The 6,000-nt window shown below is 41.4% G+C and overlaps 1 protein-coding gene across 2 annotated transcripts in view; it reads right to left on the bottom strand.

Moving 5' to 3' along the window:
* LOC139752657 (GATA-binding factor C-like) overlaps nucleotides 1-6,000 on the bottom strand; it is a 95,175-nt gene that overhangs the window by 19,769 nt on the left and 69,406 nt on the right. The window lies entirely within an intron of this gene.

Genomic DNA, 6,000 nt, shown 5'->3' with positions numbered 1-6,000 from the left:
ATATACTTTTGCATATCACGAGTCATAGAGAATATGAAGGAACTCCTTCCGAGCTTTCGACCATTTTTCATGAACACTCCCCGGGTATTTTCAGGACCTCTTCAGGGCCTTCCCCTGAAATGGTCCTGAAAAATAAGCAAAATCTTAGAAAGATGTTCTTCCACTTCTGTGATTTCTGAAGATTTGATCTACTCCATGATATGATTGTGGCTCAATAATATATATATATATATATATATATATATATATATATATATATATATATATATATATATATATATATATATATATATATATATATATATATATATATATATATGCACATATAGTATCTATAAACAAGATATGATTTTGTTCGTACAGCAATATACATTTTTCCTGCGATAGCCCAGCAACGTACTTCCAAGGCTTTCAAAATGAAACAAATTATATATGAACCAAAATACTCAAATAGATCAGTATAATTCAGTACCAAATTATATATGCAACCAAATCGAAACGTTTCTGAAATTTCATTGCAAAATGTCATTTTACTTTATGAAACAAAAGATCATATTTACCTTAGCTTTCTAAATCAAAATTAACATATAACTGTTAGAATTCAAAATAACATGATACATATTAATGTGTTTGAATTAAATGTGTGGAACTAATTCTAAAAAGCCGTATAAAAATAAGCAGGATAAACAAGCAGAGAGAACAAAAGGTGCAAGCAGGATCAGCAGGCAGGCAGGAACTGTCCAGCAGAACAGCATGCAGCATGCGGTAATGTTTCCCTTACTAATTATCTGGATTCACATCTGAGTCACAGGACGCACTCACAAGGGTCCAGTCACTTACAGCGGGACATTATATGTCTCATAGAGTGTTTACACTTGTACAGGTGTGAGAAACGCTATCTGGTTTATATACATATGCTGTGCAATTCTGTGAAGTTAGCTACACAGGTTAGGTTAGCTACTCTCTGCTTCTATCATATACCTTGTCACTATAAAACGCTGAAAACAGATTTTTCTGTTCATAACGTCCGACATAGTGTGGACTAAAACATGACCTGGTCGTGGCCATTGCGGATGAAAGGAAATATAAAGAGTTGGAAAAAATGTCAAAGATTAATCAAATCTCTTCATGTGTATGTAGACCTGTCTCTTAGAAGAGGATTTTTTTTTCCGGAAGACGGATGGACAGAGGGAGAATTCTACAGCATCGTTATTTGAGGAAAGAAGTTATCATAACAGTCACTCCTCATGTGGCTTGTCTTCCCACAGTAACTGTGTGAAGGAGCAACTAGTAAGCCACCAGTCCAGGTGGGACAACTCACACGAGCATTGGCCGAAATAGTAACTGAAGAAGAGAAAGACAAAGGCAGCAAAATTACGATGGATAGAGGGTTGGCGAATGAAGGTAGGAAATGAGTTAATGAGATGGATGAATGCTTGTGATTCAACTTCGGACGAAAGAGAGGAGGGAGAAGAGGAGAGTTTCAAAGACTTTACATCTAGAGCGCAGGGGTGAGAGCAGTAAGGCAATATCTGTTAGGGTTACAACGGCTTTCTTTCTCAGGGATGAGTTGCACCAAGGCATGATTCCAGAAAGAAGGGAAGGTTTGTATTCTTCAGACAGACAAAATAGGCGAGCAAGGATTGGCAGAGTCAGCTCAGCGGGACATTCATTTGTGACACGAGAAGGTATGTCATCAGGTCCATACGCCTTGCCCACTTGTAGGTGTAAAGGATTCGGATGACCTCACTCCAGGAAATGAAGGAGAGGGAATAAGTTTAGTGCGAGGGGAAGGATTAAATGTGGACTCATCTAAAGCAGAATTAGAGGAGACCAAGGTAGTGATAAGAGAAGCTTTATCAGTGGGAGACTTAAATTTGGACTGATCAGCTTGGAAAAGAAGGAAGAAGTTGAAATGTAAAAGTTACGGCTGATACTTTGGTTCAGGTCCAGAACGATATATCAGTTGAAGAAGAAGACAGGTCAGCACACAGTCTTTTCTGAAGACGTTCCTGACTCTACGACTGACAGCTCTATCCGTAATAGCTAAAGTCATACATCTTACATCATGAATTGATTTTCTTTATAATGGAACATTCTTTTACTGTCCACATGAAAAGCTGTGAAGATAGATCTAGATACAAAAACAAAACTAGGAAATTACTCGAGAGCTTCAGTGACCAGTGTCCCTTGTGAGTCTGCCCTCTGACCCAAGTCTCTCTCCAGGTCGTCAGTCCTTATCCCCCACACACAGCCATTCAGGCTTTACTTAACATCAGGAAATCTGCTATAAATTTCTCATTATATTGTCAAGTCGTTTTACTTCAGTGGCTCAAGTCACTGCTGTTGAGGACAGTTAAAAACATCACTGATGTTAAATTTGGTGAAAGCAGATTAACTTCCAACAGTATTCATGGAAGGGCAAATCATACCGAGATTTTTCCTCCTGCAAGACCAAGAGAGACATCATCTTGTTATTGTTCGAACATCTTGAACAGATATATCAGGGATTTGTCCTACTAAAACATGTTCAGTAAAACAAAATACACTCGAATGCACTGAACCAATAAACCAAGGATATCTTCTAACATAACGAACAAATATATCAAAAATACATTCGAGCAAAATAGACTAATGAACCAAAATGTTTGAGCACAGTGAATCAATAAGCCAAGAATATAGTCAAACACAAAGAATCAGTAAACCGAGAATATCTTTGAACTCAGTGAGCTTATTGATCTGTTGTAATACACTTACACAAAAACCAAGGCTGTCTTCGAACATAATGAACTAATGAACCAAAAATCTGTTCAAGCATAGCGAATTATAAACCAATGATGTCTTAAAAACTGAAAAGAAAATAAAGAAACAAACAAACCAAGGTTATATATTCGAACACATTAAAACAAGAAAAATATGCTCTAAAACCATGAACAAATTAGGTTTGATCAACGTCCTATATTCAAAGCACTTTCAATCTATCAGCTGAACGAAAAATTCTCCTCAGTTTTACAATTGTTGGAAAAAAATGTCAGAACGTTTCTTATTTATCATTTCCATATGCGGATCATGACGTTTAACTAATCCATTCTTTGACTATCTGTTAGCAAATTCTGACAATCCCAACTCTTTATGCGTCATGTGCCAAAGAAAACACAACTTGATGTGGTGTTCAACAGTTTAAATTGAAATATTCATATCTAATTTCTATGTCCCTCTCAGCTTTAGAGCGAAAAATATCGGTTTTACATTTCTATATGATAAAGGAAAGGTGGTGGATGGGACTGGTCTAAAAGGTTAGGAAGCAGGAGAGTGGAGAGGTTGATGGATAGGTGAGGGTGCCATCCGGTCACTATTCGTCGAAAATATATTCGTTAGTCCAGGGGTTAGCTCTGCTGTGTTCACCTGTGTGGCGTTACCGGACTCCGTCTGCTTGTGGTCACAAGGCCAGTGAAAAATCACCTTCGGCCATGTTGCATCATCGGAGTATAATCTTGTTAAGATCTTTTTATCCCGAAGGATTCCATCTTTTCCTTTCTACTGATTGTAGCGCACTTTCGAAGCTAAAGGAACCCTTGGAGAATGGGTCGTAGGGGTTATATGCAATTATGATAATGACGATAGAGAGTCACCAGTGTTGGTACTAAATCTATATAGAGAAATATGGGGTCATATTTCTCTCTGATTTTCGTGAAGACATGGGACATCTACCAGGAGAGTCTGGACCCGTGTCCTTCCTGCTGCTGGATATGTGGAAGATCTAAGGTACCCACATTCATCTGACCTACTTCACTATTCATTTTTCAAACAACGTCATATTTTTCCAGGCATTTCTCCTCCCTTCCCCCCACCCCCTCCCCATCTGCGTACGTTCCGGGTTCCCCCACGCTACAAGATCGTATCGGGCCTTTCACTGCTACTGCTCGTATGTCCTCGTTCACTGAATGTTTATTTTTCTATACAGATATTCTTATTTCCTGGCGGTTTCCCTGCTGGTATAACGTACCACCTTTTCCTTGGTATAGAAATTTTCATATGTTTCCTCATTACATTATCCACGTCAGTTACACCAGTAATTGTCGAGTCTATGACTTCATAGCTTGCTATCCTTTTATCTCATTTGTTCCTCTATGTGTGAGGCTCATCACAAGGTCTCTCCTGCAAGGCATCCATCGTACAGATCACTTATTTTTTAACGTGTCTGAATGCAATTTCACCCACACAGGGAGCCGCTGCCTGCGTGCTGCGTGTGATTTGCGAATTGCAGCCCCGCGGGGCAGCACGCGAGAGCCCAGTTAGCGGTCATTCAGCGAGTAATGATCCATTTAACCTCTCTCTGATGGGGTCTAATGAGCAGCAGCTCAGGGCTGAAATCACAGCAACTGGCGGAGGAGGTCCTGTTGCGGTGCCTGAACTGAGGACATCGAAGTCTCCACAACCTACGGACGGAGCAACATGATGGACGCCACGACAAAGATTTTCCAATACTAATAAATCAAAAAGGAGTACGACGGCCACTGTGTCTTATGGCATTATTCGGTCAGTATCTAAATATCAGCTCTGTAGACGCCGGCGCTTGATGCACTCGTGAAGTAGTCAACACATAACACTTGATAAACTTGTTTCTTTACACAAGTCCCTCAGCGCTGGCCATCGTCAGTAGATGATGAGAGGTGCACCACTTCCTTATTTTCTTTTACGTTAGTTGAGATGGCTCGGGCAACCGAATGCCACCTCACATACGCTACACACACACACACACACACACACACACACACACACACGCACACATATATGTATATACACACACACCCTATATTAAGCCAGGTACTCAGTTTATCGACCAGTCCTAAGGGAAGGATGAACCGCTGGGTTGACGTGGGACCGACTGTCGCGACCAGGATTCAGACCCATGTGGACTCAACCCTGGGCGGCCCATACGCATAAGTCACGATCGGCAACGCTAACCGGTACACGATAGTAGTTCAAAGTAACTGGTTGAGTTGTTGAGACTAACAACAGTACCTCGTTGGGCAGTTAGCGCCACCGCTAACATACCGCTGCGAATGCGTGTCCCCTTTCGCGATCGCCATTGATCGGCCCATCTGGATTACAAGAGAGAAAAAAGGACATCTGGATTAGTGTGCGTCGGCGAAGTGTTCTTAATGTCTCTCTCTCGCTCCACCGGTGGCACTCATGCTGAGCAATGTTCTCAAAACGTTGTAATGTCGCCTGCCTGGACCATATGGGCCCACTCCTCTCTTTGGCGATATACATCTCTAACACCATTATCAGTAGAGCTTATTTTAGGATGTTTTCCTCCTCCCTCTTAAGCGCCTTGTGCACTCCCACAGTGTCGTGTGCCCAAGAGTTGGTATCAGTATTACCAGACCTTCTGTACGAAAAACCTTCGATAAAGAACCAAAAACATTCCAAAGATATCATGATTATGATAATAAACATCATGAATCATTGCAGGTGACTTACACAACTAAAGTTATGAGAATGTTCGAGTGAAGAGTGCAACGGAAAAACTCTCTAAAACCGTATTTTTGAAAGCGTAAGGTAATCCGGGGCTCTGGTACCGGTGGTCAGCACCTGTCGATGTTATCACCTCCCAGATAACATCAGGGGTGCGAGGGGCGCGCCCAGCGGCCGGGGGACGGATGGGGTCAGGAGGCCCCGGGGGGTCCTGGAGACAATAGGGGCAGGCATACATCGTTCCCTAACCCTAAATAATGAATGAAACAGTCGATGTAAATTCAGAATTATTCACTTTACTTTGTCCAGCCACACGATTACGAGCCACTCACTCGCTCGTCTGTGCTCGGAGACGTGTGTCTGCCTCCTGGTGCTCTCGTGTGCTTGACGGATTAACGCTGCAAGGATAAAGAAACGGAGAAACATAACAAAGCACACGAAAAACTAGGTATAATGGACGAAATATTATAAAAAACAATTTACAGATTTACAATTTACGCGCGAAAACAGGCTACTCTG

This window comes from Panulirus ornatus, chromosome 13 (genome assembly GCF_036320965.1).
Source record: "Panulirus ornatus isolate Po-2019 chromosome 13, ASM3632096v1, whole genome shotgun sequence".
NCBI classification, from domain to species: Eukaryota; Metazoa; Arthropoda; class Malacostraca; order Decapoda; family Palinuridae; genus Panulirus; species Panulirus ornatus.
The sequence above is the reverse complement of the archived record's forward strand: the minus strand, read 5'-3'. Positions and strand labels throughout refer to the sequence as shown.